A 26,573-nucleotide genomic window follows, 5' to 3' on the forward strand; every position below is an offset into this window, starting at 1 on the left:
AACATCAGGGAGTTAAAACTACTAGTAGAGGGCCGGCCGAGTGGCGCGATGGTTAAGAACTCGCTTAGGATGCCAGAGGGCCCCGGTTCGGATCCCACATATGAGGGCCAGTGACACTGCCCTCCGCAGCTAAGATGCTGAACAACAGCTCAACCTGGAGCTGGGCTGCCATGAGTCGCCGGCGACGGCGTGGGCTGCAGTCCCTGTGGCAGTGGATTGCCATGGGCTACCGTGTGTGGCCAGCAGCCAGCGTGAGCGGCCAGCAGCCGCAGTGAGCGGCCGTCCAGAAGCCGGCGACTGATCTGCCTCGCCAGAGAAGAGCGCAATGATGGTGCCAACTTGGGCCAGTGAAGCAACATCCTCCACAACTAGATTGAAGAACAAAACGACAGCAACTTGTCTGTTCCCCTTTCCCCAATTCCCCAGCACTGTTCCCATCCCCCCAATTCCCCAATAAAAATCTTAAAAAAAAAAAAAACTACTAGTAGAAAAATTAACTAAGCAAAATAAGTAAATCCTTCCAAGACAAGACATTATTTTCTTCAGAAACATTTTAAAGAGATACTTAAGTTGCTTTGCATTCTTCTTAGTCAAAGGGGTACATAAACTATTAGTAAAGCAATGGGAAGAGTTCATTTCAAACAAATACACAAAGCGTCTCGCATGCCCACATCTGCAAGGCCCCCCAGCTCCCGTGGGCACACGACCAGCCAAAGTTGTGATGGGAAAGTGTGACCATGACCGCCCCCTTCCTCGTGGCGAGGCCGCATCTGCGCAGACTTGAAACAGTGGGAAGGGCCCACGGGGGCACCTGTCAGACAGGCAACCACAAGATCTCTAGGGGGTTCGCACCAGCTGAGATGGTGGCTTTCCCTCCTGGAACCCTCCTGGAATCTGGAGAGCAGTCAGCAGAGTCAGGAGCACGTGGTACCAATTTAAAAACAAGAGTCTTGCCCTGAGGTACAAATTAGGCCTACAAAGCTGGGAGCCAGACTCACTGTAAACCACAGCTCTCCAATTTCCTTTGAAGTAAAGATCATTTGAAATGCAACAATTTAATAATGAGGGGGAAATTGGGAACTGTTCAAATGAAGAAAAAAATGAACTAATATGCTATGCTTCCGAAATGCTCTCCTCCCTAATGGCTCGGGGCGCCTGCATCTTCTCGTGACGCCTGCCCAGGTCAGTGCACACAGGAGGCCGCGGCGCTGCCCGCCTTCAGCACCGCCGGGTCTCTCACACCCTTCAGCTTAATGCTTCACACAGAGGCCAGCTGACGCCTGAACACTCTGGAACTCTGAGTGGCCACAGCGGAATAAAGCAAGCCGGAAACCAGCTTCCCATGCTCCCCCGGACCAGCCCTGAGCAGAGAACTGCAGACACACACACAGACCCGTGGTTTCACAGCGTGTGACTAAGGGGATGGGGTGGGGGCGTGACTAGAACAGTGGAAGTGACCTACAGACACTTTGCAGCAGAACCCTCTGGAATAACACAGCCGCCCATCCACCCACCTCTCAACCTGCTGAATCTAAACCACTGCGGTGTGCTCGGGACCTGCCAACAGGTGACTCCTAGGCACCACTCAGAGTCACTGATCATTTGCAGAAAAAACAAGGGAGCTCTAAGCAGTAAATACCACACAACATGCAGGGAAGATCACCCAAAAACGTCTCTGTGCCATCAAGAACACCACCTACTGTATGTGTGACAAAGAAAACATTCTCTGAGGTTCTGTCAATTCAGCAGACAAATATTAGGTTTCAGAATTTGGTCCAGATCTAAAAGAATCCCAGAAGACAGAGCAGGGTGATTTGATTTGCCTACAGACGTCATGGCAAGAACTCTGCAAACTAACACTTAACATCAAGTAACTGCTTTGGCTACTATGCAAGAAAAGCTAGGGCCAGCAGAGTGGATCAGCTGGTCAAGAGCGTGAGCTCTGAGCAACAGGGTCGCCAGTACGATTCCCACATGGGCCAGTGAGCTGCACCCGAGCTGAGCTGCTGCTGAGCTGCCAACAGGTGGCAGGACATGCTCCTAACAACAAGGTTGCCGGTTTGACTCCCACATGGGATGGTGGGCTATGCCCAACCGCAACTAAGATTGAACTTGGCACCTTGAGCTGAGCGGCCGCGAGCTAACGACGGGCAGCTGGATGGTGACTGAACTTGGAGCTGAGCTAGCTGCGCCCTCCACAACTAAGATTGAAGGACAGCAACTTGGCTGTTCCCCTTCCCCAACTCCACAACACTGTCCCCCTCCCCCAATTCCCCAATTAAAAAAATTTAAAAAAGAAATCTAAACAACAAAAGAAAAGAGAGGTTACCAGACTTTTTGCCAATTTGCTAAGTAATGGAACATCTTCCGAAGACAATAAATAATACAACACAAAATGCAATACAAAGAATACAAATAAATAATGAAAACGGCATGGCCAGGCTGCTGCGCTGCACGGCCCAGTGGGTGCACTTCCACTGTTCACAAAGGTCATTCCTCAGAGATGGAGTCACCATGTGACAAAGTCACTGCACCCTGGAGATGGGCGCTACTCCCAGCACTTGACACGGATTACGCAGTTTAACCTTTTCACCTGCCTTATGAGGTAGAAAGTGTTAGGGCCCCAACTTACAGACGGGGAAGTTGAGGCACAGAAGGGTCAGGCAGCGTGCCCAGTGTGCAGTGAGCAGCTGGGAGAGCCAGGACCCAAACCCAGATGGCCAGGCTCTGAGGCCATGCTGTCATGTCCAACAAGCTCAAACCCATGTCAAACTATGCCAGCCACACAATGCCATTAAAATGTAAGTGACATGAAAAAATATTTCTAAATGCTAACACATTTGGCTCTTTTTAACAACACACACACACACACACACACACACACGCTGATTAAAGCAAAATCAGCAAAAATGGTTAAGTGAAACTAGATTAAAAATATATCTGCATAGAAATAAGAACTGGAAGAAAATGTTTACTAACAAACAAGAGTCACATTACAGTTACAGAACTTCTGGTATTTTTTCAGTTTTTAAAAAGTCTATAATTTTGTTGTGAGAACTTTTTTCAACAACAGTTTCCTGAAAACTGTATTTTCTAGGTGTGGAAACTGGGGGCCACAGCGACCAATTCTGACAGGGTGACACCACATCATGCTATGTGGCTGACAGAGGAGCTTTGCAGGCTGTTCCAACAAGGAGCCCCCAACTGCCAAGGCCCGCAGCCGCAGGGAGACCAGCTCAGGGACACCCTGGGACCGACGGGCCTGCTCTGGCCTCGTTCTGTTCAGGCAGCACAAGTGTGGGGAGCTACTCATGGCCTCCCTGGCTTGAGGACAAAGGTCACCGGCGCCCAGGCCATTCCAGGGGCCCTGCCCTAGGCGGGGATGAGGCAGACGTGTGCGCATGTGTACGGATGTTGTACGTCACGTGCTGTGTGCTTCTCAATGCCACGCTCTCCAAGTCACACAGGCTGAGGCTGACACGGGAGGGGAGAGCATCCCCAGAGGCACAGCGAGATGGCCGCTCTTCAGATCAAGGTCAGTGCGAGGTTCCGAGCGGGACAGGCGACCACATATGGGCAAGGGGAGGCCCGAGGGAGCCAAAAAGCCGGGTGCTGATTTCTGGGCCACAAGTAGGGAGTTCACTTACTCAGACCTCAGGGAGCACCTGGCCCCGTAGGCAGGGCCTCGGCCAGCATGACGAGTGCCCAAGTCCTGTTCTCCAAAGCTCACCTCCCCACCCCACCCCCGGAAGAGAGGGTGAGCTGGGCTGTCCCATGGGCGCTTGGGAAGGGTTCAGGTACAACCACCCGCTTCCATCTACGTACCCAAAGCTGCACCTACGACTTCTCACTTCTAGGTACAAAGAAGATAAGTCAAAGATACGTAAGTGTAAAGAACAATCTAGAAAGATTTACCCCAAATTGATACCGACAAGCACCTCCAGGTCAAGGCTCAGACTGAGGGCGACAATCAAAAGGATCTTTAATTTCATGGGCAACATTTGAACTGGTTACGATGCGCAGTCATGTACTACATGTGCAAGTACAAATGACAGCTATGAACCCGCACAGCATGCTAACCGTGGGGAAACACCCAGCTGGGAGGAACGGGCTGCTGACAGAGGACGGGGCGCAGCACGAGCCCAGGCGCATCTGGAAAAGGAGGCGGCACAAAGCAGGAGCGCTGGAGCTCTGGACTCAAGCTTTATCCTGGGGAAAGCGAGCCGCAGCCCCACCTCCACCCGCCTGTCACGAGTCCAAGTGCAAATGGAGGAAAGTTCCTCAAGAGCTGTTGAATCATGAGAGTTATTAAACAATTGCAGCCTTCCCCACACATCAAATCAGCGACCAGAGGCCAGAGTACCTCCAACTGGCAGGAAGAGTGTTTATTTTCCAGAAACCTCTCGACCTGTTGTATGGTTAGAGCTACTCAGAGATGTTTACCAAGGTACTCTGGGGATTAGCGAAATGCTCACAGCTAGCAGGAGCCGGGCCAAGTGTCAGGACAGCCCAAAATAGCACAGGCCTCTCGGACGGGAAGATAACTCATTCTTAACTTCCACTCCTCACGAATGGAAGGCCTTCAGAGGGCCGAGGGCCGGCCAACTCGGCGATGACACGAAGGGGACAGTTCCAACCGCAGCCCAAGCTGTGACGTCTGCTGTTTAAAGCTCAGGCTTCAGCTGCGAAGCCTTTGAACTCTAACTGGGCGGCTTTAAAGCGGGGAAGTCTTTGTGTTCCGTCTGCAGCTGAATTTTGACTCAGTCTCAGCTGCGTGCAGAACAGCAAGGCCCGGGGGAGCTGAGCCCACGGGGCTATTTCGAAGCAAAGGCAGCCCCAGCCCAGCAGCAGCGGCTATTTCGAGGCTCCTAACAGCAGGTGCCAGGCTCTCGCGAAGCCCAGAGTGCCCGTGCCGATGGGTCTGAACGACGAGACGCAGAGGGCTCCGATCTCTAAAATGAGTGAAACAGCCACAGCCACAGCCACAAACTAACTAGCAACCAAGAAACCTCAAGGTCTCTTCTGCAGGGCTATTTCCCCAAAGAACAGAAGTCCACAGGGCTCAGGCCACCATCCCAAGTATGGTCTTCAGTCGAAGACCCTGAGAGAGGGGTCATGACCCAAGCAAGGAGGGCTCCCTTGGAGGAGGGCTCACACCTGCGAAAAGTGTGCAGAACCAGGAACAGAAAACATCAGATGGCAAACCTCAGGGCTGAAGGCCAAGAGGAGGGCGGCCTCCCCATGCAGTCGCAGGGGCGACAGCTGTCGCTTTAACCAGGTCTTTCTTGATCACATGACACAGCTGCACGGGGAGGTGCAGCTGGGGTCAGCAGGGACCCAGGTCACCAAGGACTGCCTTCAGATAAAAGCTGGTATGCGCCCCAGCACAAGGAAGGGCAGCTGCTGGTTTCTTGAGGAAGGGACAAATTCCATGTAGTCCAGACCCGAGCCAGGTCCTGACGGGGCCGCCTTCCGTTGGCTGTGCCTGCTGCACTCAGCCTGGGCCCCAGTGAGCTGGAGGTCAGACACTCCGGAGGAAGGCAGGCTGGTGGCCACTGACTAGTTCTGAGGCCTCAGGCACCCAAGCGTCATGGTCCCTTAGGAAAGGCACCCGTCCCTCGGGCTACCCGCGGCTGGGCCACTCCATGACATCTTGCAGTGGATAGCAGCCGCTCACAGGGCTTCCAAAACCGCCCGTTTCCCGGGTGGACAGGGAACAGGTCACTGAGTGCCCACTCTGAGGTGACAGTCACAGCTGCAGCCTCGGGGACAAGCCGCCCTCCCACCTTCTGTCCAGCCCACGGCACAGGCCCAGCGGGCCCTCCCCTCACCGGGCGGCTTCCCACCATCAGCAACGGTTTCATTTGGAAGCAAAGGTCCACCTTGTGCCGATCATGCTGACTGCTGACCAGAAGGGAGGCACAAAAGGCATGTGCTTCTCGAATTCAGGCCCATAAACAAAACCCCTGCCTGTCAGCAGACCTCCCGCCCTGTGGAGACACCCCTGCTCCCGGTCCACAGGCTGAACGGCCCTGGAGACGGTGGCCTGCAGTGCCACTCCACAGGCACCTCAGCACTCCCCTCCACTGGACCCCAGCCCCGAGGCCACTGCCTCACCCCTCACAGGGCCTGTCCGTCCCCAGCCCGTCCACCCAGTCCTCTCCAGCCCTCCCCAGTCAGGACTGGCCTCCGAACCTCTGCGACCTCACTCAGAAGGTCAGCTCTCATGCCCAGGCTCAGCCCTCACCCGATGGCCTCCTCCTACGCTGTTCTGACCCCCAGGCCGCCCCACGCCTGTCCTCATCCTCCTGCTCAGGCCCCTTCACCCGCCTCCTTGTACTGAAGTGCCTCCTGTCCCAGCCCCCGGCCACCGCCTCCCGGGACTGCACTCAACCGTACGATCCCACAGCTTCAAAAGCAAGCTAAATGCCACAGGACTCCAGACCCTGAACCCGAGTCACCCATCTGCCTGCTTGACAGCTCCTCGAAGAAGTACCTGGACCTTAGCACGTCCAAACCCCAACCCGACCTTCCTCTCCCAAACTCCGTTCCTCCCATATCTCTCCATCCCAGGAAAGGGGGTCTCCATCCTGTCAGCTACCTGACCAGACACAAACTGCCGTTCCTGAGCTTCCTCCCACCCGCTTTAATCTGCCAGCCGTCCTGTCGGCTGTCTTCAAAACAGATCCAAATTCAACTACTCTACCAGCTCTCCCGGACGTGCGACCCAGGCCACCGTCCTTCCCCAGGCCCAGCACAGCGGCCGCAGGACCAGGCCTCTGCCTTTGGACTTGCCCTTCGCGCATCTGATCACAGCCCAGCGATGACTCTCCAGCATAAGTCAGAGCACATGCCTCTTCTGCAGAACTCTCCAACACATCTCCATTACTGCACCAAGTAAGAGCCAAAGTGCCCGCAGAGGCCACGAGGCTGGAGGCCGGCCGGCTGCAGGTGCCTCTCTGGCTCCAGCTCTGGACTCGAGCCACAAGCCCAGCTCAGGGCCTTTGACTGCCCCTTCTACAATAGAAGACTCTTCCCAAGGTGTCTACACGGCCTGTCCCCTTACCAGCTCTTGCAGGTCTTGGCTCAAATGTCACCCGAGAGCTCAGTGGGTCTGCCCCAACCATCCTATTTAAAACTGTAAGCCCCGCTCCTCACCCAAACCCTCTGCCACTCTTTCCTGAACCACTTTCCTTCACAGAACGTATCATCTCTCAGATGCTATGTGTATATATTGGGTTGTCAGAAAAGTCATGACGTATTTTTTCTGTTTTTTATTGCAAAAATGCATCATGACTTTTCCAACAACCCAATATTTTACCTATTTATTTATTGTCTTTCTGCCTCAACTAGAATGCAAGCTCCCTAAAAACAAGATATTGTTTTTATTTTGTTCTGTGTTTTCACTGGCCGTGAACCTAGAATGTTGCCTGGCACAACAGTAGGCTTTCAATAACTATATTAATTGAGTGAACAGAATATCATGACACCTTTCCAGAGCAATACCTATGCCACTAAATTCTACCGAAATCTGAACTCCAACCATCAGATTCCAAGTTTAGCATTACTGGTTATATAAGTCACGGTCCGTGCAGAGAATGGAATCTGTTTAAAGTAAAGGGGAAAGCATGAAGAATCTTTTTATGTTTATATGGGAGGATCTGCAAAATACATTGCTAAATAAAAAAGAAACATGAGTATACTGTGCCACCATTTGTATAAAAGAAATGAAAAATAAGTAAGCATAGCTACACTAGTTTCTGTACGCATAAAAATGTCTAGATGGATGAACAAACACAGGCTTCCTGTGGGAGGGCAGGAGATTTGTCACTATACACCTTTTTTAAAAGCTATAATATTTGCACCAAGGAAATATAATACCTCTTCAGAAAACGATTTTTTAAAGCTTAGCATTATAAATTTATAGAGCAGAATCAGCTATTACAGAAAAAAATTTTTTAAAAGAAAACTATTGCATGAGTTCATGCATACAAGTCTAATTATAACCACTTATAATAAAACAATCATATATCATTCCTAAATAATGTTTAGTATGCATTACAATAAGAGTAATTTACATTATAAATGGAACAAAAATATACCAGTAGAAGGCTTCCTATGTGAAAGAATCAAGACTGGCAACTGACCCCAAAAGGTGGCTAAAGTGAGGAATGAAATGTTTACATATCAAACATTTTAACTTAAAATATTACAAACACACAATCATTCTCCACGCTGCAAACTTTCTTCAAATCTGAGTCCACTAACTTGAGCTCCATCTTATATCTTTTTGCATAAACCACAAAACATAATCCACGATTTTAGCTTTTGTTTCTTTAAAACGGATACCTTCAATCCTCCTAAATGTTACAATTTTTCCTCTTAATCTTTTACAGTCAATAGCTTTATTCAAAAGCAAATTTTTTAAACAATTTTCCTTTGAGACTTTCCAAAGCATTGACTTTGTTCTCTCAGAAACATTACTTTCTTCATACATTTATTTTTCATCAGCCTCTAAAATATTTAATTAAATTATGTAATTACAGTGACATGTGCAACTAGCAGAAACAGGCGCGTTTTGGATGGGTCTACACCACCTCTTGGGAGTGGCTGAGTGAGCAAATTCCAAAAAGATTACCACAAACTGCAGAGCTGGTTTGGGGGGTGGGAGGAGTAATGGGACGGAGGTGAGGAAGGCCCACAGGTTTTCAAAGGAGCCGAGCAGCTCTTCTCAGCTTGAGGGTGGGACATGGGGCTGTGTGTATTCTGTAGACGTTCTCTGCTATGTTGAATGCATTTCAAATTGTAAAAGATCAGGAGAGCCGACAAGCCAAGCACCGCATCTCAAAGTCTCTGGAGGAGAGTGAGGCGTGAGGCAGTCTGGGAGGCAGGACCAGGTTCCCTGCAGGGCAGTGAAGTCCATCCCCAACACAGAGAGGACAGGCTGGGGGCCAGGCTGCTGGAGGCCTGTGCGGTCAGGCGAGGACCTGCAGTTACCAGCACCGGGCTCACTGGCTGGCATGCACGCCCACAGGTCAGCTGATAAAAGACGAGCCTGTGACCATGACCCGTTCGGTCCCCAGACAGTGAGGCCTGAGGCTGGAGAACTCTGCACTCCTCTGTGGAAGAGGAGGTCCTGGAGTCCACACCGTGATGGCCTCAGTCAGGGCTGCTGGGGTCATGAGGTCACCCTTAAGTGACTCCGGCACAACCACAAGCTCTCTCACGTGTGGAATCTCCACCAACGGCCACCCCAGTGAAGCATGCCCTGGCGGTGGTCAGCAGCGCCGGCCCCCGACCGTGCTGTCCAGGTGCCAGCAGCTGCTGCAGCCCCGACGCAAGCCCGGCCTGTGGCTCTCTCGCCAGGGACTGGCACCCACTCCAGCCTCACAAAGTCCAGATCTCAGCCGGCTGTCCACCAGCCAACAACTCGGCTTAACTGTCTCAGGGAAACGAACTGCACGGGTCCCCAGACACATATAAATAAAATGGAGAAACTTCAAACTTACAGTTGCTGCCTTCAAATTCTCTCTCCCAGCTCAGGCAGGATTAAAAGGACTTCAAAGCAGCCTGGGTTCCAATTAAGCCGTGTGACCACCCCAGGGATGCTAGAATATTCTTCTGATTAACAAGAGGCGCTCTTTGAACCGTTTGAGCTAAAAAAAAGCTCAGAACGTTTCAAACAAACGCCGTAATTTTCTCTCCCTGTTCGCTCACTCTTTGGAACAGTTGATCTTGTGAACGCTTTCGACATTCAAAATGACGGCTGGATCATGGCCCCAAACACAACTTCAGCTGGGAGTTCAGAACAGGCCAGTGAGCAGAGGGCCTGGGATGCAAGTGGACACTGAGTCGCCTTTCTGGAAAGGAGGGGCGATGCGGCCTGGGTCCACGAGAAGCATGTCCACACCAGAAGTGGGATGAAAGCAGCTGAGCCGGGGGGGGGGGGTGTCTAAACAGACCGGCTAGGCAGGGCTGAGGGCCTCCACTAGGTTCGTGTGTCCACCAAGACCCAGGTGGCCCTGGGAGGACCTCCAGCAGGAAGAGGTCAGGACTCGGAGCACCACGGGCAGGTCTGCTGGCCCTTGGGAACAGCCATCGTCTGCAGCGACGTGCACTTCCGAGCACACATCCAGACAGCAGCCCAGGGCTGTGGGGGCTGGGCGCACATCTGTGGAATAGGCAGCACCTAATTACCCAAGAGCAACTGCGGCTTGCACAGCCAGTGACACGGGAAATGCCCCCATGAGCACAGAACACGGAACAGCCACAGCGCCGCAGGCTGAAGGTACCTAGGAGTGAACACAGGCATCTCACCTGGCGACAGGTGTGCTAGAAGCAGGTGTGCGAACCCTGGGGCCAATCAGGGCTTACTCCCAGCAGTTGCAGGGTGACCTCAGAGGTGCTCCTGACACCTACGCTCAGTATGCAAGAACTAGAAAAGCCCTCGGGTGATCATCTAGCCCCTTCCAACTGTCCCACGTCGCCCACCTCCAAGGATCCCTTTCAGGAGAGAACGCGGGTTACAGATCCGGCTTCCAGGAAACAGCAAAGACGGCGCAGAAACAAAGGGTTGTTGGGGTACAGACTCCAGGAGAAGGCAGCCCTCGCTAGGGAGATGCTCTCACACCGGAAAGAACAGGTCTCAGAACCTGGGAAACAGCGGGCAGGCAGGAGACCAGGCTATGCGGCCCTCTACACGGGCCACCCCTCCCTGAACTTGGGCTCCTCCATCCTTAAGTGAGAGGAAGTGACTCGGGGAACTGGCACTCTCATCCTGAGCTAGCACTGTCTCCAAAAGCACAAGTTCCCTAACAACATGTTCCCTGTGATGACGAGAACGGTGTGGGAGAAGCCGAGTGATGAGTGACAGATGCAAAACTGCAAGGCAGTCCCTGAGGCTCACACTCACCAAGGGGCTCGAGGAACATCAAGACACTGCAAGTCTCAGCGGGGAGGCAGAGCGCAGCCCCGGGCCGGGCCCAGGCTGGCTGGGTTTATTCTAAGTCTGATAAGAGGCTACTGCAGGGCTTATGCAGCACAGGGCACGGTCGCATTTGCTGATTTGTTTTAAAACTGTGTTTCACAAAGAGATGTGTCCCAAATGTTCACCCTGGTGTTGTTTATAACAGAAAGGACTGGAAACAACCTAAATATCCCAACAGTAGGGCAATGGTGACAGCCCACCCAGCAGCCACGCACGTTTGTCTAGGGAAAGATGCTAAGATTTATGACACAAGGGACAAGACTACACATCCACTCGCAAGGAGCCATTTTTTAAAGTCCACATATCAACGCTGAAAATCTAGAAAGATAAGAGCAGTCTCTTAAGAGTGGTTACCTCTCAGTGGTGGGACTGTGAGAAAGTGTGTTCTCTTTTTTATCTGAATCTTACTACTTTGTAAAGAACATCACTTGTGAAATAAAATTAGGATCAAAATTCCACAGCCACTTTGTTGTCAAGAAAAACAAATGTTTCGGAACATAAACTGTATTTCCTTGGGAAACACCTCTTCTCCTGTGCGACAAGGCGGAGGGCGCGCAGGCTGGAGGACGCACCCACAACCATAGGGCGGGAGACGGGGCCGACCGCACCGGGAAAAGGACCCAGAACAACCAGCCCTGGCACAAGTGCCATCATGGGGCCTCGGGGCCGCTGGGTGTTTACAGCCGAGGCAGGTAATGCAGCTTGGGGCGGGGAGGGGCTGGGGAAGGCTCCGGGAAGGAGAGCGGTCTAAACATGGGACTCCACGCTTCCTCTCCCACCTCGCCCACCAGACACCTTCAGGTGCGGGGTCCAAGGAACCGCTGGGGTCTGAAACCACACCACTCCATCCCAAATTACAGCATGAGAGCTTAGATCTCACGGGGACCAAGAACCACTGTGTCTCAAGCAGGGACATATGACAGATGAGAGCACTGAGTCTCTGGGCAGCCATGTGACCAGTAGCTGCTAAGCAGGCTCTCACCACACCCCCCTCCGCCCAGCTGTCCTCTGTGCAGGGAACAGACACTGACGTTCCGTCTCTTAACAAGTTCTTCCAAGACAGAGCCAAACCGCCAGTCAACTCGCCCAGCTCCATGGGGTGACGAGGGAAGGAAGAAAGGGGCTAGAGGAAGGTGACCCGGGCCCTGGTCTGCGTTTCTCCACAGGCCCGAAAGCAGTGGATGACAATGTTCTCTTCCTTGTGAGAGTGACGGGGGTAAGTCCCACAGCTCAGGGTGGGACGCAGGGCGGCACAGAAAGGCGCGCACTCAGTCCGTCCCAAGTGAACTGGTGAGTGAGGACACGGCCACCTCCCCGAACCCTGCGCCCCAGGACATGCACGCAGGCCCAGCGAGCCTAGTCGGCTCAGGCTGCGGTACAGCTGTGCTTCGCTCTGCTGTTCCCACCGCCCAGCCCCAGGCCTGGCTCCATGCTCTCACCTCCCACACACCCAGCCTTCCGCAAACAAGCAAATCAGGCCTTCGGGAGGCCCTGAGCGGCAGAGGTGGTGGCCTCCCCAGGCCAGTGAATCGCTAGGATCTGTCTGCACTCTGCCACCTGGCCAAAGTCAGGGCCCGATGGGCCACGGAATGCCCTTTTGTCTCCTCAAGATACAGATGTGAAGGAAGGCTGCAGACAGCATTGCTATACTCCACCTGCTGAGCGGCCAGCTGGTGCCAGGCCCTGGGGCCCTGTAAGCCCTGGCCCTGTTAACTCCCTCCTGCAGCCCAGGTCGGGGTACTAAGGCACCAAGTGTGTCAAGGGCACTGCAAGCACAGCTCGTAACTAGGAATCACAGTGACTTCTGGCTCTGGGGCCGGCACAGGGCCAGGTGCACTACACAGCCACGCAGCCCCGGTTCAAGCCCCGCCTCGGCCACTGACTGGCTGTGTCCCCAAGCCGGCTGGCTGCTAACCTCTCCCGCCTTCACACCTCGTTCATAGAGTGGGCTGACACCAGCACCCACCGCCTGGGAGGTTGTAGGGAGGGGCCAACGAGCTAACACACAGGAAGTACTCAGAGCAGCAACTACACAGAAGGGGCCTGGGGGTGCTCCCCGGGTCGGGACTTCCACACAGCCCTGTGACAGGGTCAGGAGTGACACAGCGTGCCCGAGGCCACACCACTAGGAACTGCACAGCCCTGTCTGAACTCTGACGTGGTGTCAGTCTAACCCCCACCCCTGCACGACTGACTCTGCGAGGGGCCCCCATGGGAAGCTGTCTCCACAGAACACTCACGCCTCCTGGGGCAAGAGAATCTCTCTGGGGAAAGCCACAAACACTGTGAATCATGTGCTTCCCAAAAGAGAAAATGAGAGGGCATGGCCGCCCGCCAGGCAGGATGGCTGCAGCTTGGGCACCAGCACAGGGTGGCTGTCCCCGACATCGGCCGCTCCATCTGCCCGCACGGCAAGGGGAAGCCTTCATCTGCACCTACGAGGGCCTACCTGGGGACCCAGCAACGAGCAGACGGGCGGCCCAAGAGGTGAGACCCACCTGGGCAACCACAGTCCCATCTCAGCCCTGCCTGCTGCATGGACGCGGCTGGGCCACGGGGGAGGTCAGGGGCCAGCCGCGCACAAGGCCGCCCTGTGGGGCCCTGGGGTCTGCGTGCCCCGAGTACCCCCAGGAGCTGGGCTGGCACACTCGCCTGTAGTGGAGCCACAGCGCCTGCCAGCAAGCCCCAACGCTCTCGGGACACTGTCCTTTCCTCCCGTTTACAAAGCCCCTTCATCGGTCAGCCTAGAGGGCCTGCCACGGGAATCAGCAGCCCTCGGCCGTGCAGTCTCCTGCCCCACTTTCCTTGGCCCAGAGCTGAACACTGAGTTATTTGAGCCAATTATTTCAAAATGACCTCTAGATAACAGGCCTATATTGCTGGCTGTCATGATTCCTTCCCTTTGGGGCGTTACCTATGACTCCCCACCGCCCCTCAACCTCTGGCACGCCCTCTCCCGTGGCTCCAGTCTGGCTAGTCCAACCGCCAGCAGTCAGGCTCCGGGCAGGTCAGCAGCGCAGGAAACCTCTGCTCCCGTGGACTGCACTGCTGTCCCCTGAGGCCCGTGAGCTTGGTGTTCAGCGCACGCAGCAGCTCTCCTCTGCAGTGGCCCGTGCGCACCGGGCCGCCCATCAATCCCTCTCCCGGACGGACTCCCAGGGCCCTCCTTCTTGCTGCAGGACGGAGGACCCTCCGCCCTCGTGCACAATGTCACTCACCTCAGGCTCTCGTGCCTCCTGTTAACGATACCCCCGGTGCCCTACATCCCAATTCTTCCTCTTTCCGCAGATGCTGTCTCTGTCTTAGTCAAATGCATCCCCCAGTAGCTTTCTAGGAAAAGGAGATGAGGAAGCTACATCTTGAGACTCTGTATTGGGTTGTCGGAAAAGTCATGACGTATTTTTCTATGTTCTTTGTTGCAAAAATGCGTCATGACTTTTCTAACAACCCAATAAATCCCCAAACGCCCTTAGTCCGCCCTCCTATGGGACTGTCAGTTTGGGTATAGAATTCTAGGTTGAAAATTATTTTCCCCAAAACTCTGGAAAGCTCTGCTCTCTGCTAGATTCCAATGCTGCTATTAACAGGTTCAAAACCTTTCTGATTCCTGATTGGTCCGTAAATCTAGTTTCATCCTCTGAAAACCTGCAGGATCCTAGCTTTGCCCTAACAGTCTAACATTCTACAGCCACGTGCCCTAGTGAGCACCGTTCATGCGCTGGACAGATCACTTTCAGTCTCGGGAAATGTGTGAACTATTTGACAACCTCCTTCCCTCCACTTTGGCTGTCCTCTTAGCAAGTCCTCTTACTCGACAACGGTCCGCGTGGACCAATCTACTGACTTTATGATGCTTTCTTGTTTGCTTTTCCAGGAGAGCGCCTCAGCCTCCCCGGCCTCACAGGCTGTCCTGTGTCTGCTCAGCCTCACCTCCCAGCGCGTCTTCTGTGCACTGCATGAGCTTCCTACACAATCCTGCTCTTGCTACAGGTCGAAATATCTACTCCTACCTGAGGATGCTTCTGAGAGCTTTTATCCCTGCACCATTTGCACCTCCTCAAGCTGCTTCTATCCTTGTGTTTGTTTTGGTCTCTCCCTGTTAGAGACTTTCTTCTGACATCTGGTGAGCTCTGGACAAATGACTGGGCCTTGTCCACCACAAGCTCCCCACAGCAGGAGCTGGGAAGAGCAGATCTCAGTGGCTTTGTGTCCCTTCCTGAGCAGGCCCGAGGCTCCAGGGGAGGCTTTCTCACCTCTAGCGTAGAGGACAATGGTCAGACTGCCAGGATTCAGAGCCAAGTGGGGCACAAAGACTGGTACCACCTTGGCAGCAGTTGTGCATAAGCTCATTTAATCACTATTTTCGGCAAGGTACCCCCCACCACCACCACCAAAAGCAGGCCACTGGCTTTACCCTCTGCTTGAGGAAGCATCAGTTTTCTGCTGTGGGGGCAGGTAGCTGACCAGCCACCTGAGTGAGGAGGGGCCTGGGCTCTGCCTGTCCTGTAGGTCGAGCTCCAACCAAGCCTTCTCTGCCTCATCCGCTGCCACTCTGGGTACATGACATCGCAGTGCCTGGGCTTTCTGGGAACTCTGCAGTACAAATCGAGTTGGTTCATGGCTTTCACCTCCCCAAAATTAGCACTCGGTTCTCTCAGGTCAGCCAAATCCATGAGCAACCCTGCAATACACGTCCAGCTTCCAAGGGTCAAGCTGCGTCTTCCTTTCACTTCCTCCCTGCTCACAGGAGCTTCGCCTGCAAAGCCCTCCTCACTGTGCCTACAGCAGGTCTTGGCGTGTGTGTGCGATGCACCTTCTTTACCTGGCAAGCTTTACTTCACCTTTCCCACTTCCCACGCCCCCAAACTGGCCCTGGAAAACCACCTGGCAACACGGGTCCCGCTTTGCCACTCAGCCGTGTGCCTGGGGCGTGTTTAAGCAAGCGCCTGCACCGAGCCGAAGTCCCAGCGAGGAGCTGGTCGTCCGCATCTGCTGCTGTCAGTCATGGCTGTACCCCACGATCACCCAGAAAGCTGGTTAAGCATGCAAAATAAACCAAAGACAGGAAACAAAGGGGGAAAGAGGTGAAGCAGAAGAAAACACAACACAATCAACAAAGTCAAAATTAGTTATTTGAAAAGTTTGATAAAGTTGATAGACAGCTGGAGATACTGATTTTAAAAAAAGAAGGCACAAAGAACCAATATCAAGAAAAAAAGGATTATGACTACAGACCCTGCATACATTGTAAAATTTTAAAGTTAAATAGAAGTCTAAGGATGTAAAAGACACTGCTTACGACTGGTTACTTTGACAAGAAAGACTGGAAGTTGGGGGTAAGAAAAGGAATTTTATTGGCTTAGACCTTCCTGCAATGTTTGAAAAAAAGGTGGTAGCCACCTGCATGGATTATAGTGTAGAAATCAGAGCAGACTGTGCACACTGGAGCTGGGGGCCATCTCCATCTTCCTCTGTATCCTAAGAACTCTGATCATCATTTTTAAACGGTCTACATTGAAAAAATTAGCCTCTATTCTATTAAAAAACCTACCACTAAAATCACACTTAACAGTGAAATACTGAATGTTTTCCCCTAAGATCATGAACAAGAAACAAGTCACCTGTTATCACCACTGCGATCAACATTGTAATGGAGGTCCTGGCCAGTTGATAATGCAAGAGAAAAAATAAGTCAGAAAAAAGGAATAGGTAAAACTGCCTTTATTTGTAAACAGCACTATTAATCATTGGGTTGTCGGAAAAGTCATGACATATTTCTTCTATGTTTTTTGTTGCAAAAATGCATCATGACTTTTCTGACAACCCAATACATAGAAAATCCTGAAGAACCTAAAAAAAAAAAAAATTCACTGGCAATAAAAGTAAATTTAGCAGAGTCCACGACACAAAGTCAATATACACAAAATATGTCTCTTATATACCGACTAGCAGCAAATATTAGAAAGTGAAATTTTCTTCAAAACTTCTATTCAAAATAGCATCAAAAATACAAAATGCTTAGGATTAAATTTATCAGAAAGGTGTGCAAGACCTCTTTATAAAAAGGTGTGCTAGAAATAACTGTTCGGTTTGCGGCGTGGCAAGTTGTCCAAACAGAAGAGCTGCCCAGAATTCTCCAGGCTGACCCTGTACGAGTAAAACACTATACTGAGTACCCAGGAAGCCCGCACACTTCAGTGACAGTCCCTGAAGACCTGTCATGCCTCTACTTCCCAAGACAGGTTTCACCTCAGGAGAAACGTTGATCAAAACGCTGCTGTCGGAGCTCTGCCAAGTTGTTCTGTGCTGGAGCCCTACAGGCGCTACTAGCAGTGTGAACGGCTGCGGCTTCAGCTGTCAGTTAAAATGCTGGTTAGCTACACACTGCTTCTTTAGTTTGAATGCAGCACCTTCCAGGCCAGTGGTCCTCAGCTGGACTTTGTAAGAATCAAGATGGCTGGCACTATTCCCGACTGACCAAGTCGCTCCTTGGAGAGTCTCTGGTGCATCCCTGGGGTACTTTGTCTCAGGATTATTATATTATATCTTGATTGTTTCCTCTATAAAAATTGTTGATCCATTTGATGAATCAGATGTTAACACCCACTGATTTCTCTGAAAGCAGGCTCAATCATTATCTTGACAGATATTTTGTCTGATGTTTTAATCCCCTTTTGTCTTTGCTTTAGATGCCACAGAAACAACTTAATTTCCTTTGCAGGTGCATTATCATTTATAATAATCTCACCAACATTTCACATTTGAAAATTATTGGTAATAAATTAACTGAAGTCATTAAGTCTCTGTCGTCTGTGTGTAGTTTTTGTTTTACTCCGATGCCTGCCTGGAAGCTATGTATAAACCACAGGCCAGAGTCTGCATCTTCAACAGAGAAGGACAGTCCCAGAGGCTCACTGGCCCTCAGTGAGCAGGCTCAGCACAGACAGGCCTCGCGCTGACAGCACTCAGGAAGGAGCTCAGACGCGCCAGCAGACTGACGAAGGACTTCCTTTTTCTTATTTAGTCCAGAAGCAGATGGTTTCAGACTTCTACTAACCCAAGATCTCACAGGGGAAAAATTACACAGAACTAATGAACGAAAGAAGGACATTTTATTGAGGTTATTTGTGGATGTTGGTTGTAAGTTCTATTTTCTGAATACTTAAGGAAGTTCAGACTCTTTCTTTGTAAGACATCTAACCTACATCAATTTAGAGAACGCAGCTTTGATGAAAATGAAATGAACCATTTTCAAATGATATCTGATCCTCATTGACATCTCAGAATTCGAAACCCTTATTGAGTCTCCTTAGTTTTCGGTGGCAATCTAGTTACTTGCAGGTTCACCAAGAATCTCTCTGCCTTTTTAAGAGGCCAGATTTTGACAACGTGTACCAACGACACCTTACCTGGAGTGTCAAATCTGAGGACAACGCTCAGTCAAATGAGCATGGCAAACCACTTTACGGGTCAAAGGGTGGCTGTGCTTATGCATCCAGTGCCAACAAGCCACAGGGAAGCTCCCTGGGGCTTACCAGGTCTCAGCCTCATGGTGGGTAAGGACACTTCCGGGAAGGCCAGGAAGCTTAGGACACTTGGGGGAACCTCAAGAAGAGAAGAATCCACCCAAATTTATAGGTATGGCAGGTGGAGAGGACTTACTGGGCTTGGTTTCCCAGCTGTGAGATAGCAAGCAATAAAAGCTTTCAAAAGTCTAATCTGAGGGCCGGCCGAGTGGCGCGTTGGTTAGGAGTTGGCTGGGACACCAGCTCTGAGCAGCAGGGCCCCAGTTCGGATCCCACATATGAGGGCCAGTGACACTGCCCTCTACAGCTAAGATGCTGAACAACAGCTCGACCTGGGGCTGGGCTGCCGTGGGTCACCGGCGACAGCGTAAGCTGCAGTCCCCTGCTGCAGTGGGTTGCCATGGGCTACCGTGTGTAGCCAGCAGCCAGCGTGAGCGGCCAGCAGCCTCCGTGAGTAGCCGTCCAGAAGCCGGCAACTGACCTGCCTCGCCCGGGAAGAGCACAATGACGGTGCCAACTTGGGCCAGTGAAGCAACGTCCTCCACAACTAGACTGAAGAACAAAAGGACAGCAACTTGTCTGTTCCCCTTCCCCATGATTCCCCAGCGCTGTTCCCCTCCCCCAATAAAATCTTTAAAAAAAAAAAAAAGGACTTACTATAAATCTATAGCAATCAAGAAAGTCTAGAATTGGCATAAAGATAGATATGTATCAAAGGAATAAAACAGAATCCAAAAAACAGATCACCACATATACGAGTATACTAAATTTATTTGACAATAGTAACAAAGCTGTTCAAAGGGAAAAGAGGAACTTCTCCAAAAATGGTGCTAAAACTCGTTAAAAGTAGAGGTAAAAAAATTAACCTTGACTCCAGCCTCAGACCAAACATGAGATGGATCATAAACCTGTACATAAAAAATGGAAATGAAGGCTTCCAGAAAAAAACACAGGAAAATTAGTTTCCAACCATGAAATGGGGGAGGAGTCCTTAAAGCACAAAAAACACTAACCATAAACGAAAAAAAATTGATAAATTGGATTTCATCAAAATCAAGAACATCAAGACATCAGAGACTTAATGGTTATGGGTAACTTATTACTGATAATTTTCAAATGTGAAAGGTCTGGTGAGGTTTTATAAAAGAATAACACAACTGATGAGGAAATGGGGTTGTTTCTGTAGCAGCCAAAACAAGGATATAAAGGCAATTAAAAAACTAGGCAAAGTGTCTCTAAGGACAGTCATTTTTTATCAGGTTGTTCATAGCTAATATAAAGAAGCACAGCTGATCGTTTCAATGCTGGTCTTGTGCCCTGCAGCTCTGCTGACCTCGCTTCTTCTCGCTAATAACTCTACATGTGTGTGTCACTAGGTTTTTCAACATTCAAAATTATGTTGTCTGCAAACAGGTCTTTTATCTCCATCACTTGCAGTTGCTGCCTGGGTAGAACGTCCAGTACAATGTTGAAAGGAAGTGTCGAAAGCACCTGCTCTCTCGTTTCCTCCTGCTCCTCAGACTGGATTTCGCGGGTGACCCCTCTTCCTGCCCACTGTCTACCCTGCTGCTGAGCTGGCCTAGAGAAGTGTCATTTCAGTGACTGTAGAATTTCTACGTGGTTCCTTTTCTTAACTCTTTTTATTGGTATTCTTTATTTCTACTGATTGCTTTTTCCCTGCATGTGAGTTATACTTTCTTGTTTCTTTGCATATCCCATAATTTTCATTGCAAACCAGACATTCCAAATAACATCATGTGACAGCCCTGGAAACCGGGACAGCTACCCTCCCAGGGCTTGCTGTGCTGCTCATGCTGTTGTCGTTCACTTGCTGGGTGACTTTTCTGAACTAATTTATTACATCATGTCTGCGGCTCTGTTGTGCACGGCCTCTGAAGCCGACTCCGTTGAGCCACAAATTGAAACCACAGTGAGACACCACTTCACACCCACTAAGACGGCTAAAATAAAAAAGACAGACCACAAGCATAGGCAAAGATGTGAAGAAATCGGAACCCGCACAGATTGCTGATGGGAATGTAAGCTAGTTCAGCCACTGTGCAGGACAGTTCGGCGGTCCCTCAAGACGTTAAATAAAGAGTCACCATACGACCCAGCAATTCGGCTGCAGGCATTTACCTAAGAGAATCCAAAACACATATACGAATGCTCTCAGTGGCATTATTCACAATAGCCAAAACCAGAAACAACCCAAATGGCTCTCAACTGATGAGTGGATATGCAACATGCAGCATGTCCATCCAATGGATTATTATTCACCCATAAAAAGGATTCAAGTACAGACATGCTACAACATCAAGTGACAGGGGCCAGACCCAAAGGCTCAGGGAGCAGGGTCCCACCTCCACGGAATGCTCAGGCGGGCAAACCCACACAGGAGGACGCAAATCAGTGGCTGTGGAGACTGAGCTGGGCTGTTAATTGGCACAGGGCTTCTTGTCGGAGTCATGAAAATGTCCTGGAATCAGACAGTGGTACAAGTGCATAGTCTTGGGAATATACTTAGAAGCACTGAATTATATTCTTTAAAACAGTCAATTTTATGGAATGTGAATATTTCAACTTTTTTTTTTTAATTAAGAAAATGAAAAGCCAAGCCATAGACTAGGTGAAAATATTGGCAAGACATACTTGGACATGTAAAGAACATGTATCTAGACTACATAAAGAACTCATAAAAACCAATAACAAAAACAACCCAACAAAGCTGGAAAAATCTTAGAAACAGACACTTGCCAGATCTCATTTACAAAGCCAGCAGACACATGAAACAGAGTTCAACATAGTCACTAGGGAAATGAGCATTAAAAACAAAAGCAGGTACCATTTCATACCCACTGGAATAACAAATACTTTTTTCAAACAGCACATCAAATACTGGTGAAGATATGGTGCAACAGGAACTCGTACACTGCAGGCCGGAGTGTGAAACCGTACACACTCATTGGAAAACAGTTTGGCAGACTAAAGTGTATGCAGCTGTACACCTAGGCACTGACGCAAGAGAAACAAAACAGGCCAGACACGGGGTCTGAACACAAACGCCCACGGCAGCGGTATTCATACGAGCCGGCAACTGGAAACAACCCAAATGTCCACAAACAGAAGAGAGAAACAGACGGGCACGTTCACGTGGAGGGCGACTCCTCAACGGTAAAAAAGAATGAACTGAGAGACCAAAACCAGGGCCGACTCTGAATGTCTGACGTTGGGCAAGGCAGGGTGACGTGAGGGGACGCCTGAGGTGCTCACCTGAGAACCTCCCTGCTGCTGTGCAGGAGCTGCCAGCCTCTCCAGCCTCGTCCTGATCTCAGCGCCGGGGGAAAAGCAGACAGCAATGAAGCGAACATAGCACAAGTCCACCAACTTACAGCTGAAGAACCAACAGAGCTGATCGTCGGAACAGGGAGCAGGACAGGCGATGTCTCCTGGGGGTAGGAACTGAACAGGAGACAAGAGGGGACTTTCTGAGGTGACAGGGACTTTCTACACTGCACTGATGTGATGAGGAACAGGTGGTACATTTTCAGAACTTAAGGCCTGTCCATTTCACTGTTTGTAATTATGATCTCAAATAAAAATGTGAAAAGGAACTGAAAATCAGTGTCATTCGTTTTTGTTTTTTTTAAACCATACTGAATGCCCATCAGAGTAAGTGCACTACACCTAGCCACACAAAGGTATTCTTCGAAGTCATCCGGCATGTTTGTGGATTTCTGAAATGGGTCTCCTTAAAGCAGGGGCCACCCTTAATCCCAGGAAGCCAGTGGGGCTTGGGACTCGAGCCCCTAACACGACAAAGGCCAGGTGTACCTCTGCCTCCCCTTGCAGGGGGCTTCCAACATCACCAGGCGGCAGCTGGGCCTCCACCCCAGCAGGGCCAGGTGGACAGCACTTCCAGAGCCTCAGGTCCCAGTTGGCAGGGAGGCCTGGGAGCCTGAGAGCTACCGAGGCAGCTACAAGCATTTGAGGACGGTCATCTAAAGCACCATGATTTAGGAATATAGCGGCTTTTTCAAGTGCACAGGGCAGAAGTAAAAATCACTGATCACATCAACGGAACTGGAAATAACTGCAGTGTACACTGATAGGAAAGCAGTCAAGGAAAAGACATGTATTCATTCCTATGGTGGAATAACAGAAAGCTGGTGAACATGCGCGGTCGCGTAAATGCTAACACTTCCACATAGGCCGAGCCAAGGGAAAATAAACCGTATAACACAGATGTATAAGCCATGTTATGCACGTAAAATGCACCCCCACACACACACACACACACACACACACACACACACACACACACACACACTATCTAAAAGGACTACCCAAACTGTTAATTCCGGCATTGAGTAGAATTTGAAAAAGCAGAGAGATATGCGGAATTTTCACTTTAACTTTCTACTGTTTGAAATTTTTTTAGTGAGCGTTTTCATATTACACTTGCACGATATTTTGGCCGTAGAACTGTCTGCTCACATTCGAGTTTAAATCCCATTCCTGAGCTTCCTCCTTCTGCCAGGAAGGACTAATTGCTGGGAAACCTTTCCCAGTGTCCCTGCAGAGACCCTTCAGGCAGCCTGGTAAGATCAAAACTATTTCCATATTAACACAAAGCTGCTATGTGCCGTTTATTTCTCTTTTTTAACTGTGCTGACATTTGCACTCAAGACACAAAAGCAAGGATGGTGGGTAAAGCACACTGGTGAGCCAAACCAGTGGCACCAGCTATACTAGTAGTCATTTCATTCTTCATGGCCACACACTCAAAATCCAAAACCAAAGACCATTTCAGTGAAGAAAAAGTCCTCCATGAAGCAGTAAAAAATGCCGTCAATCCTCTGTGGAAACAGGAAATGGCTACACGCAAAAGGCTCTGCTGCATACTGAGGTGCTGTCTTGAAGAGAAGCACTTCTAGGTGTGAGGTGGGACTGTTCACAGAAAAGCATTTTACCTGAAAAAATGGCTGACAAATGATAGTTACTCAGGCTTAGGTATTTGGTTGACATTTTCTCAAAAATGAATTAAGATTCTTGCTTCAAAAAACACAACCAAAAATATTCACTGCCAACGATAGTCTCAAGCTTTCACAAACAAATTAAATTTTAAAAAATGTGTAACTGCCACCATAAGCTTGACAGATTTCTAATAACAAAAGACTTTAATAACTGGCAATGATGTTATTAGCTCTTATGATTTTTTGACAATGTATGATAAAATATGATAACATTTAGAAGATGTAACTCATGAACCAGTATTTTTCAAATGACCAATGTATGATGTTACATAACTATGCATGGATAAAAAGTCCATTCAAAGTAAAGACAGACCAATGAATTTTAATACAATAGTTTGAAAAGCCCCATTGATGGAGTTTCAGAGTCCACATTACAATTAACCTTTAAGAAACTACCACTTGTAAAAGACTTAATATCGTGGAGATGTCAATACTTCCCAAAGAAATCTATAGATTCAATGCAATCCCTATCAAAATCCCAATCATGTTTTATGCAGAAATAGAAAAATTCATTGTAAAGAACATAGGAAATCTCAAGGGATACAGAATAACCAAAACAATCTTGAAAAATATGATCAAAGTTGGAGGAATCACGTTTTTATTTCAAAACTTATTACAAAGCCCCAGTAATCAAAACTGTGCAGTACTGACATCAAGACAGACAACATACAGACCAGTGGAATGGAATAGAGAGCCCAGAAATAAGCCCTCGCACACTCGGTCAAATGATTTTCAAAAGGGTGTAAGACCGTTCAGTGGGGAAAGACAGTCTCTTTAACAAATGGTGCTGAGAAAACTGAGCATCCACATGCAAAAGAATGAAGTTGGATCTTTACCTCACATCACACACAAAAATTAACTCAAGATGGATCAAAGACCTAAACCTACGAGCTAAAACTATAAAACTTAGAAGAAAACATAGGGCAAAGCTTCCTTTCAACTTGGCAATGATTTCTTGGACATGACACAAAAGCACAGGCAACAAAAGAAAAAATAGATTAAGCTGAACTTGACCAAATTTAAAGGTCCTGTGCAAAGGACACTATCAGAGGAGTGTAAAGGCAACCCACAGAATGGGAGAAAAATCTGCAAGTCACACATCTGATAAGGGTCTAGTGTCCAAAATATATAAAAAATTCTCATAACTCAACATCAAAAGAAATAACCCGATTAAAAAATGACAAAGAACTTGAATAGAGACATTTCTCCAAACAAAATGACAAATGGCAAAAAAGCGCATGGAAAGGTGCTCGGCATCACTATTGTGGAAATGGGGTGAGACGCCTCCGCACACCCATTAGGATGCCTACTATAAAAAAACCAAAAACCAGAAAATAAGTATCAGTGCAGACACGGAGAAAACGGAAGCCTGTGCCGTACTGGTGGGAATGTAAAGTGTGTGGTGTAGCCAGTGAGGGGGGCACTGTGGTGATTCCTCAAAATTAAACACAGAAGGGCCGTAGGAGCCAGCAATTCCACTAAAAGACGTGAAAGTGGGGTCTGGAAGAGACATTTGCAACCCCATGTTCAAAGTAGTGTTATTCACGAAAGCCAAAAAGTGAAAGCAACCCAGTGTCCACTGTTGGATGAACAGATAAACAAATTATGGCATATACATACAATATACTATTCTTCAGCCTTAAAAAGGACATTCTGACATGTGCTACAACAGGGATGACTCTTTAAGATAGTATGCTAAGTGAAATCAGCCAGTCACAAAGGACAAATATTGTATGGTTTCTCTTACACCAGGTCCCTAGAGTTGTCAAATTCATAGAGACAGAAAGCAGAATGGTGGGTGGCAGGGGCTGGGGGAGTGCAAGTTCTTGTTTAATGGGGACAGGGCTTCAGTTTGGGAAGATGACGAAGTTCTAGAGATGCTGGTAAGTGATGGTAAAAGTTCTGAAGATGGTGGTAAGTGATGGTTGCACAACAGTGTGAATGTACTTAGTGCCACAGAACTTGAAAATAGTTAAAATGGCAAATTTTATGTTATTCATGTTTTATCAGAATTTTTAAAAAAAGAAAGAAAACCCTACAACTTGTTTTCAAATAGTACTAAAGATGAATCCACAATTACCGGAAAAGCGTGTTAAAAGTGGTCTCCATTGGCTATGGGAAAATGGACACTTGCACACATTGTGGGTAGGGACAGAAAATGGTACAGCCCACTGAGAACTTCCCAACAGCTAACACAAATACACACACATATGTGGTGTGCTCTTTGATCCGGCAACCCCATTCTAAGAATTTACCCTGAAGGAGACCACCAATATGTCAATGCATATACACAAGGTGATCCACTACAGCATTATTTATAATTGTGAAATATCTGAACCTACCCAAATATCTAAGCACAGGAGAGTGGCTGAATAAATTATGATATATACACACAATGGTGTTATATTTCAAGAGATAAGTGGAAAAAGCAAAGTATCAAAGAGTATATGGAGTATATATAGTATGGTATCTTCTAAGTGAGAAAAAAAGGCAGGGGGGAGAAAACATACATATTTCTGTTAATCTTTACAAAAAGAAACTAAGGAGAGACCAGAAAAAAAAAAATTTGTTACCTCCAAGGAAAAGGAGAAATAGACTAGAGAAACACAGGATGGAAAGACACTTGTTCAGATGTGCCTCTCTGTATAGTTTTGACGCTCTAAAACATATCAATTTTCTATATATTCAAAAAGTTAAATTCAGTAAATAAGAATGGGAATAAAAAAGAACTAAAAGTGGGCCGGCCGAGTGGCTCAGTTGGTTAAGAGCGTGAGCTCTGATCAACAGGGTCACCTGTTCGATTCCCACATGGGCCAGTGAGCTGCGCCCGAGCTGAGCTGCTGCTGAGCTGCCAATAGGCGGCAGGATGGCTCAGCTGGTGAGCGTATGTGCTCCTAACAACAAGGTTGCCGGTTCGACTCCCACATGGGATGGTGGGCTACGTCCACCTACAACTAAGATTGAACATGGCACCTTGAGCTGAGCCGCACTGAGCTTCCGACGGGCGGCCAGATGGCGACTGGA

General features: G+C 49.1%; 1 protein-coding gene across 1 annotated transcript in view; it reads right to left on the reverse strand.

Annotated features, from left to right (window-relative positions):
- Positions 1–26,573, reverse strand: part of MAD1L1 (mitotic arrest deficient 1 like 1) — a 264,103-nt gene that overhangs the window by 196,367 nt on the left and 41,163 nt on the right. The window lies entirely within an intron of this gene.

The sequence above is a fragment of the Hipposideros armiger genome, unplaced genomic scaffold (assembly GCF_001890085.2).
Source record: "Hipposideros armiger isolate ML-2016 unplaced genomic scaffold, ASM189008v1 scaffold_33, whole genome shotgun sequence".
Taxonomy (NCBI): Eukaryota; Metazoa; Chordata; class Mammalia; order Chiroptera; family Hipposideridae; genus Hipposideros; species Hipposideros armiger.